This window comes from Varroa destructor, unplaced genomic scaffold, assembly GCF_002443255.2.
Source record: "Varroa destructor unplaced genomic scaffold, Vdes_3.0 BEIS01000001.1, whole genome shotgun sequence".
In the NCBI taxonomy this organism is placed as follows: Eukaryota; Metazoa; Arthropoda; class Arachnida; order Mesostigmata; family Varroidae; genus Varroa; species Varroa destructor.
The window spans coordinates 2,216,181-2,236,169 of NW_019211454.1; the positions used below are offsets into that span (position 1 = coordinate 2,216,181).

Sequence of the window (19,989 nt, forward strand, 5' to 3'; positions counted from 1 at the left end):
CAGCTTCCGTATGAGTCAGCTGAGCGTTACTGTCGCACGCATGAGCTCGCTGTGCGCGTAATATCTAATACATTACTTATTTTCTTTGAGCATTATGATATGTGATATAAAATGATATCGGAAGACAAAAAGCATTTATGTCGAATCCCGCAGATATCCATCAACGTCAAATGCGAAGTAGAACTCACTAGCGCTCGGGTTGGCTTTTCGTAACAGTCTTTCGTTGTAGAATTTCTGCGAACATAAAGCTCGTTCCAGATAAAACCGTAAAACATATTTGGGCAAACTACCGTACACTTTTTAATCCTTCTTTTTGCCAAAATTCTGGATTTTCTTGTCGTTGATATTCATGCCATGTGTCTGGCTAATTCATTATCTCGATGATAGTCTAAACCTCCTATCTCCTCCAGCTGATGGCAGCAAAGGTTTATTCTTTTTGTCCCGTAAATCGGTATCCCAAAGGACAATACAATTGCGTCCTCAAAAGCAATCTCTGCATATCTTTTTACCCAGTAATAAGTGCGAAAAAATGCGAGCCAATAGTGATTCGTACTTCGTCTTCGAGTATTCAAAGGTCGTTTTACTTGGAGGCAGCACTTCCCGTTTGGCCACCAATCGCCAGTCGCTAGAAGACGCCACAGCTGGTGAAGATCTGCGACAATGAACATGGCGGAAGCAAAGCACGTGACATCTGCACAATTCCACCCTCTCTGCTGCGTTTAATCTCCTCTTTTCTGCTCCATGAGCTGCATCATTCGCCGTCCCGCTTCCCTGTTCTGCCCTCTACACTCTACTATGCGCGGCAACGATGACTCAGCAAAAGCATTCATCCGTACACTGAGCCGCTCGTTCACTGGATATCGCCATATGAGCCAGTTTTGTCTATGGTTATCTTCAGATTGTTCCGCGCACTGCGGGACCTAGTAAACAACGAGCCAACGAAACGACGGCAGACAGACACGCATTGACTTGCCTTTATTATCCTGAAACGCGTTGTGCAGTATATGGTACATCAGGGGGCAATATGCGCAAACATAAGCTTCCTGCAACGTAAACCTTCAGATGAGCTTCTGCAATAACAACGAAACTCGGAGTAGAACCATTAAACTTTGAGCGCAATGAGCGCGTGATGCGCAGGCAGGTAAGTATCTTAAAGAGGCTAATTGTAATGCAGAAGGTGAAGGACAAAGATGTAAGAAATTGTTTGTGTATGTTGGGTGCATAATTTTCGAATAAGGCGATAATGAGAAAAGCCACATGATAACAGATGGCATCAGAAGCTCGAAATTTCACGGATATGCCCGAAGGGCATTACAATTCTTGGTTTAGATGCTAATACCGGCAACCACCATCAATTGAAGATGAACAACAGTAATAACTAATGCAGCAGCAGCAGCAGCGGTCGACACGCAGGCAAATTTTTAATGGGGCAGAAATCAGCCGCGCGTTGACAACGAGGATAGACCGAGCTATTCGCATAGGCTGTTTTGCTATAGATCATTATTGTATCATCACATACTCTATGAGGGTAAGTAAAGGCTTTTGACTGGCCAAGCTCGCCGTCGTCGTGGCCTGATTCAGGCGCCAGTCGATGGAGCAGGAAATACGGGGAAGCATCACGGCGCCCGGTAGACACCGTGGCTTGCTAATACTCTGTAGATGGATCTCGTCGACTGAGTTTAACACTTCATACAATTCGGACTACATTCGCAAAAATCTTTTGTATCCCTAGGAGCCCGGCTAAATGCTATCGCCTTTATTTCGTTCATAGCCGAATAAGGCTGAACGATGTATGCACTTTTCAGCGTGCAGTAATATTTGAAGGTAGAAACCTTAAGACGTTTTTACAAGATATAAAAAATCAGTTGACCATCATAATGTCTTTTGTCATTCTTTGGCAGCTGTTGTTGCATAGAGAACATGATTTAGTTTCACTGCAGACACGTACATGTATTATGAGTTGATCCTGATCTTCGGAACACGGTTAATAACCTGCTGTAGAAGCAAAATCAGATTCTTAGAAGACTGCAGGGTCACTTCTCTGACAGAATAAGTACTTTGTAATTAACTTCCTTCAAAGGTAAGCAATAGCGCCTCAGTTTAATAGAATAGTACAAATGTGTATATTAATTAAATGTTTTACTTAAAATAAATTTATACAGTCTTATTTTTACATATAGATATAACCAGGTCAGGCTTCGACCTTTACATGACTGGAGGCAAGGTCGATAAACAACAATGGATAGTTAATTGTTCGCTATTCATTTGTCAACCGATATAGAACAGAAAATATGTATGAGTCATAGTATCAATTTAATTATATGTTTGTACGCAAGAAAGGACATACTATAAATTTTCTAAATGAAGTTTTTCGGATTCAAGCTCAACACCGTAACATAGAGAATTTTCAGTCTCTGGGAAGGCCCCCTACGGCAGCATTTTTTTGTTGCTTTGCCTACACGTGAATCGGATAGTAAAACCTGTTCGACCTAAAAGCTTCAAACATATGGCGGCACGTCTTATCCGTCATTTTGATCTGGACGCTTATTTTACAAATAGGTACTTCAAACACTTTATTTGAGTTCGCTTGGGATAACGTAGCTGAATATCAATATCATTATGATATTTCTAAGAAATCACTATCTTTCCATAACGAGGAAAATAGTTTTCATTTCCCCGTGCTAACTGTTGTTTACAGTGTTGTAGATGATGCAACATACGTGTGCAGAAAACTAATATCAGTCTATGCAATTGCAATGCACTCTGATATACATCGTGTGATCATTACCCTCATAATGTCGCTAGAGACTTCTACGCTAACTCCTTATTACCAACCCAAAATGAATGCATTTTTTTGCTCTCCTTTAAGTACTCCTTTACAAGCACTTCGTCGAATGTGCTAGCTATCGACTTTTCTGACATTCTGAATTTTAGAACATAGTTCTTTGTAATTTTTGTTTTTTCTAACGTTAAAAGCTACAAAGAGCTAAGCTTGCTAAATCGATAGGGCTAAATTCAACTGGTCAATGAGTTAGCAATACACTGCAGCTGTTGGTGACTACTGATTACATCGAATTGTCCTGTCGACCTCGCCATAGTTGGCCTTAACAAACCTGACATTACATAAATATACCTTAAATGCTGAATCTGACCACAGTGTATTAAAGTTGAAATAATATTAGTGGAAATCGATTGAATCGAAAAGAACCTGCAGCCGTATCTACAATAGTATAGCTGCCTGGATTATAGCTCTAGGAATAGAGGAACTCACTTGAGGGAAATTGCAAATGGCCAGTCACAGCGTGTCGCTTGACCAGTTTACGGAGGGCAGGCAGGCTGTGTCGGGACGTTAGCGACCCGCCTGGCTACACTGATTGTGAAACAGTCTCTCCGACACACAAGGAAACAACATCACCAATAACAACAACAGGAAAGCCCGCAGGAGATCATGGTTCGAGAAGGTTCAGATAGGTCTTCCGATGTTTCCTACAAAACAGCGATTGGCATGGTGTTCTGTTTATTTTGTCTATCACACCTTGTATCATTTATAGGACAATTGGATTGCAGTTCGTGGACAATATCATATTTAGCAGCGTATCTAATTCAGTCTTATGCCTGTGGATGTCGTTCCTAGGAGCGATAACGGAAACTGTTGTGTAAAACTGATTATTTGTTATTTAGACTCCTATATAAAGCTGCCGTTCTACGTAAACCTCAAAAAGTTTATTTGTTGAACTTCCTTGCCTGTTACGAAGAAAAATACTTCTTAATAATATAGTATTTGTTATTTCTTTTTACAGAAAATCAATGTATTAACATATGTTTCTATTTACAAGGTTGGATTTGTATAACTATTTCCCAATGACACGGCCGCTACAGAAAATGGACAGGGTGCACAAACGAATTCTCTAAATGTGCATCACCCCACTACACCACAGCATACTAAACATTACACGTAAATATAATATTTTATATATATATATATATATAGTATTTTGTTAGGTTATATGAAAACATTTGTTATGAGTTGTCTTAAGAGCTCTGGCTAAGCGAAAACTGCTCTGACAACGTTTTCGCGATAAGTGCAATATCTATAGGCTTATATCTATTCAATGTAACCTCTGTTCGATTTGGGACCTAAACCGCTTGCAGTCTTGTTGCAGATGTTCATTTCCCAGTTGTGTAAACACCTTCTTGATGACAGTAAAAGTGACATTGTCATCTCAAGACCCGTTCGACTCTCACTCAGTTACATAGCAGTCCAACAGTTTCTAATCGGGGTTGTCGGGCGGCCGTATATGCCCATTTGAGGACAGGCTTATACGTCGAAGCAGCCAGCCCTGCCCTAAATGACTGATACGAACCGGTAAATTATCTTGCTGGGAGACGGAATATCCATTTCGCTAACTAAAATCGCACAACAATTTGTAGAACCTGAAGATAACTTAAAGAGAAACTTCGGTGATGCGTTGTCATTTTTGGAAAAAGTAGATTGGCAAAAATTCAGCTAGTGAAAGACGTATGACTTAAACCGTTAGTTCATTGGTTCTTCTAATACTATATCATTACAGGGAGTAACAGTTTTCTATCACCTGAGTTGAGAGTTCTTGTTGGGTTGTTTTAAGCAAAAAGTCTGGTAGAAAGTTTAGTTACATCTTATCAGAGTGTGTAACGGAAATGCGGAGCTAATTAATGACAGGGAAGTTCGATGATTTTCGTCGTCTAGCCAACTCAGTAGTTAGAAGTCTACTCAAAGGACGGCGTTTTCCCCATAAGGAACGCGTAGCAACAGGGACTGTCCTGGGGTTCGTGCATAGTGCATCACACGTTCGACTTCGGGATTTAAACAGATAGGAATATGTAGTACGATAAATGCAGTCGTTAACCTCATTTGGCTAATAAATAGAAGAATTCACGTTGGACGTAATCTGCGACAGATATAGGATATGCTCATCCTTCCATGCCTTACGCAGGAGTTGTAATCAAAGTCCCTGACTATGTTCAGCTCAAGAAATATTATTTTATGAAGATGTTGTAAATTTAGAAAAACTGAACGCTGCTTATGGTTAAATATTTTGACATATATCAAAATGCTAGATAAAAATGCCAAAAAAAGAAAATCTCTATTTTCCCAGATGCTTATACGGTCAATTTTCCCCTTTCTTTTTTCTTGATATGGCGGTCTACTGGCTCCATGAAGACATTTTTATATCGACTGGGAACTAATATTACAAGATTTTATCTATCTTCCTACTACGAGCCTATATCTAAACATGAACGTCGACTAGTAATCTGGCGTTAGATTAAAGCCGACGTATAGACAGGGCAATATTTCCTGAGTAATCATATTTTAATTTTTTTGTATTAAGTTATTTCCTCGGTATTAAGCTGACATTCATGCTTGCTTCATTCAGAAATTCACGTCGAAATCTACGCTGTGAAAGACTTACGTAGACATCCAATTGTCCTATTAAACTTCCAACCTAGTGGGAGACCTTAAAAGATACAGGTTGCTTGGAAAGCAACTAAAATTTCGTGCGATATTGAAAAACAGCTGAAGCCAGGAATGGGTAGACTGCATCATATATTCGTTAAGCACATTACTGGCCATTCGTTACAGAAGCCTATCTAAATTTTTAATAATAAATGGCCGTTTGCTAGCAAATGAATTCGTTTATACTGAAAACCTGTCAAGTTCATTTCCATTGCGGATGTAATCGAAAGAAAAAAAATTGAGCCATCTAAATAGCAAGAATAAACTTTTATCGAAATCGTTGTCATAAATAGTGTAAACACAATAAACTCATTTGTGCATCGTTGCTACCCTTACACAGACCACGTATTAAGATTGGTGTCTATAGATAAAATAAAATCATATCAGCACTAGATACATGTTCGCCCTCGTTTTCAGCAGCTTTCAACAGAGCAACACTCCAGTCACTCAGGACAAAATGTACTCATAGTATTGGGCTATCATTAACTGCGTGTTTACACTAGAAGGTATGGTCAGTAGTTTCAAATGATCCCCAACCGGTGTTTATGGGTAACTGATGTATCTATTTGCATGAAACGTTTGCTCGTGGTATTGCATTCACAAGATTCCTTTTTGAAAAACAGAAAGAGTACCATTGCTTAATGAATTTGTTGAGAGCGCCGACTAAATTGGCCCCCGATCACCTTTGTTACGGTTTATATATTTAAAGTGACACACATGAAGGAACAGATCGAGCATGCATTTGTCATATTCAATTAAATAAAAGAGCGAATTTGTATCTGCTCAGACGACGAGAAGATCGCTTTTTAAAGAGCCGCCGATCTTCAGGCTAGCGAGTCTCATGTCAGCTGAAACAACATAAAAAGCAAAACAACTGATATGTTTTTGGATAATGGGTACCTTAAAAGCATGCAACATGCCAATACATCAGAAGTCGATTTAGCTAATGCTAATTTGCTAGAGTCTGAGTGGCTCATTTTTCTAGATATCACGGAATATAATATGAAAATATTACTAGAATTAAGTTGAAACTTTGTTTTAATTCAAGGTGACTACTGCTGAACTAGCAATAGTCATGTTCCCCAGATATCTGACAACTGTTTAGTTATAGATTGTTAATTGATTCTTCTAATAATAATAATAGTAAGTACTAAATGTGTTTAACGATCCAATAGAAATCGTATATCGTCTTCACGCTTGAACTCTGAAATCCAGTCGCTTCGTTTGTTGAAATGTGGATACACAGAAAGTCCTCTAACTCGATCGTGTTCACGACACGAGTCACCACACACACGCACGCACATACACACACATACATACATACATAGAGATACAGGCACGCACATGGGTGATGGATGATTCGCGCCGCTGCTTTTTGCTCAACGTTATACGGAGATTTCTTCACAAGGCATCGTACGCTTTTCAGACCGGATACCATCTGGCCCTAGTAGGGCGAACCGCTTCAAATGCTCTTCATTATCTGTTCAACCGGATAGAGCGAGCCAGCGGTGCAACGCCTAGGGCAGACGCTCCTCTGGGGGCAGAAAACCGAAAACGATGTACGATGCTGGAGGTACACGGGCCTCGAAATATCTAGTCGGGACGGAAAGAGATGCAGAACACGACGTGCGTTAAACATCTGGCTACGACTGTAACTACTGAGATCTAGCTATCCAGATGGGGCCTTTGCAGATTACGCCAGGGTTATTTTAAGGGGCGTTTCGTGCCGGGTTACTGGCCGGCTGTTATAAGCCGGCGTCCGTTTTGACCTGGTTAAAAATGTATCTGACTGAAGTTCCTGAACTCTACGCACGTGCCTAGCGCCCGCACAAGGTGTACAGATTATCAATTTCGAACGATAAATAAGGAAAGGAAATCGCGAAAATCGAAAGAATTCATAGTGAGCCAAACTGAAAAAGATTTGCCTGCGATTTTTCCTGGGTGAATTACTCCACGTTGACTGTTTATTTTCTCGAGTAGTTTGCCTACGATTTAGTGTATAGTACAGCAGATATAAAACAAGAGAGCTGAGTCTGCCACTCAACTAATCAGTATGAATATATGGGTCGCACGGTGTTTACCGCTTTCTGCAGGATAGCCTATGTACAAATCTTACCAATTCAAAAGTGATTTCGCAGTCTTCTTCATCGGCCCAGACTATACATAGAGAGCATGGAGCACCAGCTATCTTCTGGACTAAACGTCCAGCTATTGCCTCTTAACTCACTTAACTACTGCATACATAATCAGTTACGGAATACCGTACTTTTTCTTGCTGTGCTGGGCGCCCTGTGGAAGTAATCTTCCTTCGATCTTAATGATTGGCCAATGAACAAATGTACTAAAAATAGAAAGAATTTCAATTTATGTAGGTGTACATATATAGGTTGGTTAGGTGACTTTAAGGTGATTTAGTCCGAATACAGTCGGACTCACCTACCCGAGCGCAAGCGGTATAATATTCGCTAGTTTTAAAAAACAAAATTCCTTTTATAATGAAGGCTATCTTTAAAATGAAATAATTCCTGACGTAAACACTATCATTTCAAAAGTAGATATGGCTAACTTTAACCGAACGACGGACCTCACTGCCCCATAGACAGTATTCTAGACTTCACTTACCTCCTCTTCTTAAGGATCTAATCTATTAGCAGGGTAAGATTAGTATCTTTAAAAACTCCATCATCACCCCAAAGTAACGCACAAGACCCCACAAATATTCTTTAGCGGTAAATGCTCTAAGGAGAGAGGGCGGGCATAAAAAGGTAATTCCATCTACACCAGATATTCAAAAGCAATGTTAAGCATTAATAATGTGTTCGTAGATAAATTATGCATTAGATGCCTGCTCATACAATGATTAGGCGGGACACTTGGTAACAAACATGCGACAGCAGAAAAAACTGTCTAACCAGTATTGAACTAATGAAAGTGAGCGACTCATGTCTTTCTGAGTTTAGTTGATTTGTGGTTCGATGCGGAAATACGTCCGGATGCGGAAAAAATCTGGTCAACAAGGGAAGAGGTCAAAAAGCGGTTCAAAGATTTTACCACTTATACTGTCAATATTGACAGTTTTCACATATATCGAAGCTGATACTAGGTATTAGTAATTATCTGTTGTTACCACGGTTCTCTATTTCTGAACCCACAACAGCTATTTCAAAGTTGACGCAAAAAACGAATATGGACGCGATCCCTTCCAAACTCATAACCGTTGCATTTCATCAAAACTAGATACAGCTTCGCGTAAGGTCAAAATGTCTACCAGGACATTAATGAAGATCCCAATAGTCGAGAAGCGTAACCTATCAAATTATATATACCCTTTTACCAGATGGATTCGTTATACAGCAAAATAAGCTAAATTAATCTTTCTTTTTTCTCGCATACGATCGACGAACTAAGATCGATCTGATTGAATTTTCTCTTAAAACTGACAGATACAATAAAATTTTACATATATAATACAAATAATAATATTGAAACAACGTTTGGGCCCGCTAAGACCACTCCGGTGTAATTTTTACTGTGCTATTTGACGCAATATATGTATATACGCAACCGTAAGTACAAAGTAGAGGTAAATTCTCTCAACGGAGAATAGAAGCTATCAAGTTTTACCGGCAACGACGATGGAAGTGCTGGTGGGACGTTGGTTATGGTGATCTCGTCATCTGTGAGCTATTTGAGGGCCATGATACTCCAAGTACAGCCCCGCCGCCCCCGCCGTTGCCATAGTTACCGTCGCCAGCGACAACAACGCTCGCTCTTGTCGAACGTAAGCGAGCGTTGAGCGCTTTGTGTGACATGAAAATATTCACGCATTAACATGTTATATAGCTGACCTCATCATCACGATCAGCTTCGTCTGCCACGCTGTTGCCGCTACTGTTGTATCACATCTGTGTTACGCCTAACTTAGTTAAGTTAGACGGCTATGTGTAATAGATCCTTGCGGAGATTTTGCGATGGGACGTTTTCAGTGAATGAGCATTACTAAAAAATGGTTATAAAAATTATAAATTGTCTTACATACGTTAGGTAATGCTATTACCAGTAGAAGTGCGGCCACTTGCCATATCGAAGCCGACGACAACGACGACCACAAAGGCAGTATCTCATATGGGATCTTAATCTATAAAACATTTACAAATAACGCCATCTATATATATAGATATAATAACAATTATGGGTATACATACAGCGGGTGCTATGAGCCGATAATCAGGAAACGTTATACGAGGGTAATATACATAGTCTCTATAGTCTATACTGCATTCAGCATATTGAAATATTTGCATCTTATTAAATTCATAGTTTTGAACTTGGGTCACAGGTATTACGTTGGCAATAAACGAATTTAGAAGGCCGTGGGGCTCACTAAAGAAATACATGATCGCATTATCAAGGTACTCTCCATGGCGAGAAAACATTTGGCATTTATCTTTTCAATCCCATCGCAAGGATCAGGTACTAGCCAACGTAGTCCCGACGACGGTCGATTCATTTTATTGTCGCCCGCGTTTTAGCAACTTAACCTGCTCTGCCATTTTTGACCGTAAACGTGAACAAGGGTTTCTTTACGGAACAACTCGAGCAAGTCATAAGGCCATCTAATCACTAGATCTAAATGTATCATATTTGTTGTTAACCTGAGGGACGAAAATAACTGTGGATATTGTATTCTCGCAAATACATATCTTTACAGCGAAGCTTTTGTTGCATATACAAATTTGTCTCAACACGCCCCTGCGTAAAGGTGGAACTCGTATAGTTCTCAACAAAACGAGTGAATACATTTCACGGTAGATTAAAAAAAGGAACTCGTTCTTGCGAATAAACTCAGCCAAAGAGAAATCGTTTTCATATGATAAGCTTCATCATTCTCAATCTCTGCAAACTACCGGCTCTTTTTGCAGCTATGTCACAAAAAGCGCATCGTCTCAAGCAAATTACTCTCATAAAAACTATATGTTGTATAAGTTTAGAGACGCAGCACAATTTCGCATCTATTAGTTGGGTAAGACATATATAGATACGTTGTTTGAATCCTCCGTACTATCGTACATCGGTTTGGTTCAATTAACGGCGCGTGAAAGTATTAGCTGGACCAAATTAGCTTGCAGTACTTCAATTCGTATAGGTAGATCTGCTCATTTAATATAAAACGAAATAGATTTTACTTTTGTACTTCAAATTAATGATAGTTATTTTTTTTCGAAGTAATGCACTTGTACTTGTCTTTAAAATGTGACTATTCACTTCGATACCGTCGTTCGAACCTTTAGCGGGCGGGCCGTACAGAATCGAAGTTCACGTGTCTGATTTCTACTGTGACACTACAGCGGCGAAACTAGCTTACCATATGGAACTTGTATTCGGCGAAGCTTCTATTATCGAAGACACCGTACACCGTTGATTCAAAAAAATTTAGAAAGTACATTCTGAGTTCGTACGTGAGCTTCATCGAAATCCTCTACGAAAATAAATAACGAAGTGTCGAGGATGTAGTGTAAGCCAACCTATCCTGAACTGCACAGGTGCTAGCACTTAATTGTGATGTATGTAAAAATACTAGAAACGTAAAAATACTAGGTAAAGAAACGCAGACAAATTGGCGCCAAATAAAAATTGTAGGCAAAGAGACGTTTGTCTCTCGTCGAATTTACATTATATCAGTGATTAACTCTTGCACCGGGTTGCGATTTCTGACGGAAGATGGTTGGCTCGCTCGATAATCGCAGACGGCTATTTTAGCGGATTAATACGACTGAACTGCCTCCACCATTCTAAAATAAAGGTACAGCTACTACAGGCATTTGTCAAGAACTGTATTGAACAGCCAAGCTTAATCAGCAGAGACAGACCACGTCTATTTTATGACAACGCTCAGTCTAGCACCGCGAGAACTACAGTACAAAAATTGAACCATTATCAAACATTGCTTTTAGGCGAAATCCCGGCAACCTCCCCAACAGACCCCAGACCCGTACCCAGGCTTCTACAACAGCGGCATAAATAAGCCGCCATCCAAATGGCAGAACGTCAGTGTATATTTCGATTGGAAATGAAAAAGACTAAGCCTGCGAAAAGTTAAAGTTTACTATATAACGTCCGATGCTGAACAGTCTATTTCATTACCGCAGTAATACTAAACAAAGGCTCGGATGCTTGCAGGGCCCGTTCTATGTGCATGATTTAGTTGGCCTCTAAATCTAGATTACGGGTGTATATTGTCGCTGGGCCCTGTGGATGTCAAGTAAATATTAGCCGTACAAGTAGATCCTTGGCTCTAGCACTTTTCAGCCTTCCAATGGACGCAAAATCTAGAGAAGTCCTGTTCCAAAAACCGGCCATGACCACACTGTTGCTCTAACATCGTTTTACGTGTCCCGAAGTGTCTACTCATTTGTTGTTCATATCTAAAGACGATAAAATAGACATCTAAACAGCGTTCCAACAGTAAGGCTTAAGGCGCCATGTGCTGTTGAATGTTTTAAATGCAAATAAATACTGGCTAGGCAAAATCATTCAACTATGAAGGATAGTTCGGTAAGTGTTACATGTATCAAGGCGCGCTACGTTTGACTTCTTGTACTCAGCCAAAACTTACAAATCAATTAAAATCAGCCAATTAGCGAGCGACTTCGGTCTTCGACTTGATACGAACAGGATAAATCAGAAAAATGCGGTTGAACAAATTATTTTATGTATCGGTCTACTACTATTAATGAGAAAAGAATGCGGGTCTTTTACATTAACCCGAAGCGCTAAGCATCATGGAGTCATCCTGTATGATTGAAGTAAAAAGATTCTTCTATCGTAGTAGGAGAGTTTCTAGCATACGTCAATTAGCGAAGTTCAAAAGAAAGAAAAAACTGTTACCAGAAAAGCTATTCTTATAAAAATTTTATAATACGACAAAGATTGTTTCTTCACACGTTTAAAGGTGCAAGAAACCAGTGCAGTGAGGTAGAAAAGTTTTCTTCATCATACTGCCACCTATTTTCATCAATGCAGAATCTGTTGGCCAGAATGCAACTTTCGAAAACCGAGAAATCGGAAAATAGGTTTCTGACTACCTTCATAGAAAAAGCCGAAAATTGTAGTGAATCTGCCTGAAGACGATGGATCATAAAAAAATGCCTTGGTGAAATAAAGTTGACTGGTCAGAACTTTTTTACTCTTTAGCAGCACAATACAGTACAGCACAGAAACAACTTTGCTTCGGGAAAGCCAGGATCATGGGTCTTGAACGATGAAGACGTCGTACTGGCGAACCATGAGTATTCATCTGGACGTTCCTAGTAGACCTACCGGTTTTTTTTTTGAAATACTGTTGTTTTGCTTAAAACCTCCACTTATCTGCAATTTTTCGATACATGAATTTGAAGTAATCATTGTTGTCACAACCACATTTTTGTTCTTAAAAACACATTTCAAAATATTTTGCTTAGAAAGCAGATCATTTCAGGTAGCTGTATGAGAATTTACAAAATAGCTTGCAATAGAGATATGCAGTAAAGCCGCCCAAATAGCTTCCTGTCATGTGTTTTGGGGTCTGAATAACAGAACGATGCGGTTTTACATGAATCACGTGCCAGAGTTCGTCTGCGTTTAAACAGGAAAGTTTATTGACCTGATAACAGTTTTCATTCAACTTAAGTCAAACCAACAACATTTCGTTATTAAAAAACATACATATAGCAATAAATAGGTCAATTATTAGGATTATCTCAGTGGATATGAGAATCTATAATAGCATAAGTTATTCATCCGCGCTGTTCTAGCGACCTCAGATAATTTTGTTCAGAAAGTGTCAAAAAAGTTTGGTTCTGGCTCAAGATGATACAATTTTCTACAAAACGATAGATTGGCCGGCTTGTCAGAATCAGTCATAGAAGTACGCAAGATAGTTACGAGCCGAGATGTTACGTCTACTAATTGCCCTGAAGATTTCGTTTGTATCTCGAGGACGTCCCATGTAAGTTACGCAATCACAACCGAGAACAGTGTAGAAGCCGTCATCAAATCATAGAGCCCAGTAATGAAACGTCTGAACACATAATGTTACGCATTTTGATAGCCGACTGAAGTTTGGTGTGGAAAGGAAGAGCAAACAGTTAGCTACTATATAACCACCGAGAACCCAAAATGGTTCGACGATGAGTGAATACAATAGCAGGATTTCATTAGATACATGTTTGGATTATTGAAATGTGCATATCCTTCAGATTGCGCTAGATTATAGTATGTTATTTGGCGCCATCCAGTGGGTCGTCCTTAAATTTTCATTTCCTGGGATAGACTTGCACGTAATTTATAGTGACTTTCCCCTTCAATAAGTAGGCTACTTGTTTGTAAAATTAGTACGGTAATCCGGCAGGATAGCTGCATTTTGAGGAGAGGAAGCGCACTTTATCGATGAACGTCGCAAAAAAACAGGGACTCTAACTAACTTGTCCCTGAGTCAAGAAGGACCGCTTATCCGGACAACATGCGAGCGGAAAGAACCGTCTATAACAATAACGTACACCGCCTAGCGTTTTTATGCGTTGGCTCTAGAGGTGCCTAAACAAGAAATAACGCTCCCTCCAAATAATTCTTCTTGCGTTTTGTCTTCGCTACTGCTGTTAACTATGAGCGCTTTAGATTTACTGGCCTCCAGCAAGAAAGGGTTTCGCTTTGGAACCCAGATCACCTGACATGTGCTTAAGTTTCGTAGATAGCCATTGCACGACCATAGGAAATAGAAGGCGTAGCTGAGCTGATTACAGCCGCCATAAGCATCGCTTTACCATACGCTAGTTTGATTTCACGAGTAGATATTTCGAAGGTCAGCTTAGAGAGTCAACATCGACAGTGCGTAACCATATGTGGTAGTGCGTCTGTTAATGGGTCTTCCGGTGCTTGCTCTACCTTCACCGGTAGATGGATAATTTCAGCAGTTCGCAAGGCTCACCTTCTCCTGCCAAATCTCTGATGAAAAACAGTCAAATCTGTGATTTGAAGGTAGAAGAATGAGTAACTTTAACGTATGTACAACACACGGAAAAGTCGTGATGTTTGTAATAATCAAATATAAACGTAATTAGAATAAAAGACCAATTAAACAGCGCTAAACGGATACGAGGAACGTATAAGAAAGACATTATCCTGAAGAAATTAAGCAGGGGAAAATTTTTGCCTAATTAACAAACAATTATGTACGTAAACGAAATAATTGTCTAGAAACGTTTTTCCCGTACAATTCGTTTACAAGATATAATTGACGTAACGATACGATCTATTTGTGTAGACGCCAGTTATCTACGCATTACATCTCAATTTGAATACGCAAAGTCATACAATATATAGTTTTTGTACTATTGCTGTTTCATCGTATGATATACAAACATAGTTGACTACTCGTGAATAGGAATCAATGTTTTTCTTTATTGTTTATTTAACACGATTCTCATTACAGAACATCAGTTAATAGCTTCCTTTATTACACCTTGTATGCTACAGTTGTATCAGTCATTCTAACGCAATATGGATATGAGCTTTTTGTTGCATAAACTTCAATTGGCCACAAGTGGCCAATTGAAGTTTATGGGACAACATCATAATCTACAATAGACTATCTTTTACTACGGATTTTGTTTACGGCTGAAAGTTAAACAAGTAAAGTATGCTATTAAAATTAGTACAGATACAGGTAATATATGCCAAAGTCTTCTTCTTATAGATCCCTTATGATCTTACACCTATTGATTATAACAAAAATTTTATTTCTTCTACCTCTTACAGCTACAACCTGATTTTTCAGTACATTTTCATCTCTACGTATTGATGTTGAAGCAGCTCTTTAAAGGTCAACGTTCGCTAAACCAGTGTCACAAAATTCTATAAATAGAAAGTCGCCATTAGAATCAGTTAAATGTTGTGTTTCCGATTCTGAAGCTGAACTTGTGTGACCGATGAGCCTAATAATAATAATAGTCTGATGATGAGTGCTGAAGAAGTATCGACGCATTCGCATAAAGACTTATAAATAGGCAAATCACAAATTCGTTGTCCTAAATAAATTTTGTTGGTGTTGGCGTTGTTGTAGTAACACCCGACGTAACTATGTGTCTACTTGTGCTTATCTAGTAAATAAATCGTTTTCGAACAGCCTTATTTGAAGTAAATGCTGCTATCTGAGATGTAGCGATAAGAATGGCCATTTTTGCTGGTGGTGCGGTGCAGCAAAGTGAGCTGTTCAATGTATTGGCGACAATATCCCTTTCTTCACAAGAACGCAGAGTGGATGATAGCCAAGGGCGGGGCCACCTTTCCCAATCTGTTGCCGGTAGATTTGTTTTTGGATTATTCTGATTATACTAGTCCTTGTTTTATGCTCGTGCGGATAATTAGATATTTTTGAAAGGAACGCGCAGAGACGCCCACATTTCATGACCCACGATGTCATCGTGAAGAAATTTTGACCCAAGGTCATCTTGAGGTCAACTTAAAGTAGTCGGTCAAAAACTTCGCAGCAGCCCCAGGAAGGGAGGCGGTTTTACTAAAAATGGCGTTCGTCGATTGGAAGAAGAAAAGAAAAAATTGGCACCGACTGGCGCGGTGGTGGGTTATTTAGGTAAATTCTCAGTTTTGGGAGCCAGAGAAACTATCGGATGTCGGCTTTAGAGAATAAAAATTAGAAACCGTTACAAAATCGCAGCTAGGCGACCACAGTAGTTACCTTGACGCAACGAATGGATCGCGCGATCAGAAAGGTATAAACATCCTACCTAAAAAAGATTTTTCCCTTTCTCTGGAAACAGCCTAGTAGTTACGTATAAATATGTGTAATTGTTCTTCGTTTTTAACCTGTGTAAAAATACCCTCATAAGCCTCGGTTGATTATTTTGCGTACTTGAGCTAAATAATATACGAATGCATGTATTTCATAAGCCTTGTTTTGTAGATAAATATGGCGAACTCGCCGCTTTTTAGGTACCACACCGTTTAATCTAGTTAGCTTCTATGATTCTTACAGCTGACCTTTATGATATTTGCCTTGTTTCGATTTAGTTATTTTAACCAACATATAAAGGCTTACATTTGAGCCGATTGTCTGTCCTAGTTAGATCATACACTTTTCTAGAAATCTATTAAATAACCGGATTTGACGATTTTTTACATATTAAAATTGAACCTGCAAACGGCCGCAGTGACCTTTCGTTCTGGTCTGTGCAGCTCTACCTTGTGGTACGCATTGGCATACGTCTGCAACATTTACAGTCATGGTAGAAATATAATGTACACTATCTTATGTAGTTCAAATCATCATCAGTAGGAAAATCGGCGCATCTGATTAGAACACGCGTTAAAATCTTGTAAATTAGCTCAGTACTGAATCATCATAGCTGCGTTGGAACCTTATCCATGGGGCCTACGTCGAGGGCCTACGTGGGGGCTCCGGCGAGTTGCATGCATGGATTTCATTACTGCTAAGGACACAAGCGTTATAGTGCTAAGTACTGTAGATGTCGACTGACTTCGCGTAACTCGATAAACTTCATATATAGCCCTTTACAATAGCATTCAAATGATCCGCTTTGAAACGTGACATAAATATTTAGCCTGTGTCTTTCAAACCCCTGTTCAACGAAAAAAAGAACACGTTATTCTTTTCTTAGATATTACTTATATAATAAAGTACATAAGACAAGTACTTCGTCCGGATCGAAACTTCTACGTACCGAAAATGCATATACACAGCATTTCTTTCAGTCGATGCTATTACGTTCAATAATTTCTAGGCAGTCCTTCTGGCATTATGTGCCCTGGCGATTTTTGTGTCGCCTTAACATTGTTGCCTTACCATTGCAAACCACTGCGTTGTTGTACGGACAAAATGACGTTCACGCAAATAAACACTTGATTTAAGTACGTAATTGTTACGTACTTCCTAGTTCTGGAAGAACGGCTTGTCAAATGTCGAATACATAGAAATGAAGGATACAACGTTTCAGCGATCTTTGATTTAATAAACAGGGCAAGGATGAGGACGAAGAAGGGAAAATAACAACAATCGCTGTTTGCTATGAAAAGTAATATGCTCATTAAAATAATAGTACTAATCACTGAGCTTGTTCGTATCACTTGGATACGTCAGCAGCTTTGCATCGGGCATCAGGTTGCCTTCGAGACAATTCCCCACGACGAGGATAGAAACGAACGATCTTTTTCGACTCTGCCTTTGGCATAACGTCGCCAATGTTGGTTATAATTTTTTTTTGCTTCGAATTTGGCAAACGTTCATCGTGTGTATACGATTCATTTGGAGAAGCGGCCTCGACGGTTCGTTATAGACCGAATTTCTGTAGATGGATGGATGAATAATGCTGTTTTGACGTTATCTCCACAATCGTTTGCTCACCCGCCTCGAGCAGCATCTTCGCTATCGTTGAGAACATTTCCAAGCGCGCAGCTGCAGGATAACATCAATGACGATCAACGAAATAATCAAATTCCTTTGGCGGCAACAGCCCCTTCTGTCGATCGATATATTGTTTATATTCATTTTACTTTATTTCCAAACGCGTGTATATGCGTGCGTCTCTAGTATTCGACGCCATCATAGTCATCATCAACAACGGTGTATAGTCACGTAGAACGACTCCTTTTTTTCGGCCAGCGAAAAGAAAACGACAGAAGTGACAACAAAAGTCACGCGCCGCGGCGGAAATTTCGATTTCTCGACAGAAACAGCGTGACAAAGAGACGTGCACAGAGAGAAAGAAATATAGAATACAAAAGTACGTCATGCGTCGAGATGTATGATGAGTGCTTGCACGTCCCTTCACACTAATTTCTTTGGCATTGAGATGCCCCCAGGCATACACCGGTACTGAAATGAAGCTTTCTTATGTTGTCGAAGCAAAGAAGAAAAGCATAGCTGAACTGAAAAGGAGCAGGGACCGTATCGGATGCCAAACATAAGTCCTTCGTGTTTCTACTTTAGCCGCTGCCACCACTGTTAATGATGACTTTTTCCTTCAGCAGCTTCCGTTACGAGCGTAGCGACTAACGGTAGAAAGCAAAAATAGGAATAGTTGCCGTCGTTGTCGTCGCTAACGCAGTTGAGTATTAGTGATGTTAATTACAATCATCGATAGTTTCGGGGTGCGTATGCACGTGCGTGCGTACATGACGTGATGATTTTGCTTTTACCGATGAAACGCCACGCGCTAAAAGCCCCAAAAAAAACTCCCGCAGCAAAAATGATAGTTAACGGGCGAGAATAAAACAGAAATAGGCGGTTCAATAGGAGGTTTTAATACTAATGGGAAAAGCCAATCAGCTAAAGAGCTGGATAACCTATAATTATATAGGCAACGTAACGTAGTGAATGTTCAAGTCCGTTATCTACCGTTTGGTAACAAATAGGACAGGACGATCGGCTGAATACCGCTGCGTAGGTATCAAAGTCTAACAGCTTAAACATAAGCATTGTTTCTATACAGTTTAGAATCACTAAGGTCGACTGAAGGGCACGTGAAGTATGCCCAATGGATCTATTCTGCCTACTGCGCTACGGAAATCGGTAATGTGAGCGGGTATGCAGTGCTATTCACGTTTCTATATTAGAGCGAACGCTATATTATAGTGATGATTTTTACGCATGACATAGATGTATGTTATGTCTTGTCTAATTCTCCTGTTGCAGGACTGTTCGATGCATTGCTATATATCGAACCTCGTCCTGCACTAAAGATTACGACCAGGCAAAATGTATATGTCTCACTAATCCACTGACCTTTACATCACGATGCAATATGCCGGATGAACGAATTCTAAAATTGAACAACTGCGACGCTGAGCGAAAAGGATCGTCTTCGAAGAATCACAAATAGCTGTGAGAGCTGCCCTAGGCAAACGGAAGAAAAAAAACGACGAACGCCAACCGCTGAGGGGCGGCAACTTCAATGGTTGAGTTGTTACCTCCCGTCCTAGCGTCTCCTTGGTGCGACTCGACGTTATCTGCGATACGGAAGATTCGAAAGCGCACTCACTTCTATGCGACAACAGCAGGCTACTGCCCCTACTGGCGTCAGCTAGGCGTCCACGGACGGGGTAGATTGCCTCCTCAATGGCATCGCTCTTTACTATATCACTAAAAACGGAAATTAAGCGGGAAATGGAATTTGACCACCGGAAAGACACTTCGAATACATCGGAAACAGCGATCAGTGCCACACAGAAAAATTATCGACTAAAATAAGAACACTGTTGAAACAACCATATGAAGAAGATCCAACCATCAAATGAATTTAGCTGCCGCAATCGATGTCCTGTGAATATATAATGAGCCGAAACTCGTCTCTGACGTTTTATTTGTCACAGTTGTTTGACATTCAGTATTATTTTGTATTTTATTTCATCTTACTTATATGCCTTTGTTAATTCTACTTAATGCCCTTGGTGTTAACGTACTACTTAGCGTAGATACTTGAGCA

At 39.8% G+C, this 19,989-nt stretch overlaps 1 long non-coding RNA gene across 1 annotated transcript; it reads right to left on the bottom strand.

Annotated features, from left to right (window-relative positions):
- Positions 1–5,262: 5,262 nt before the first annotated feature.
- On the bottom strand, positions 5,263–19,401 carry LOC147758117 (uncharacterized). Its single transcript, XR_015319298.1, has 3 exons — positions 19,290–19,401; positions 6,839–7,087; positions 5,263–6,342 (listed from the first exon to the last, which is right to left on the bottom strand). It is a non-coding gene; the product is annotated as an uncharacterized LOC147758117 (long non-coding RNA).
- Between the last annotated feature and the right edge of the window lie 588 nt (positions 19,402–19,989).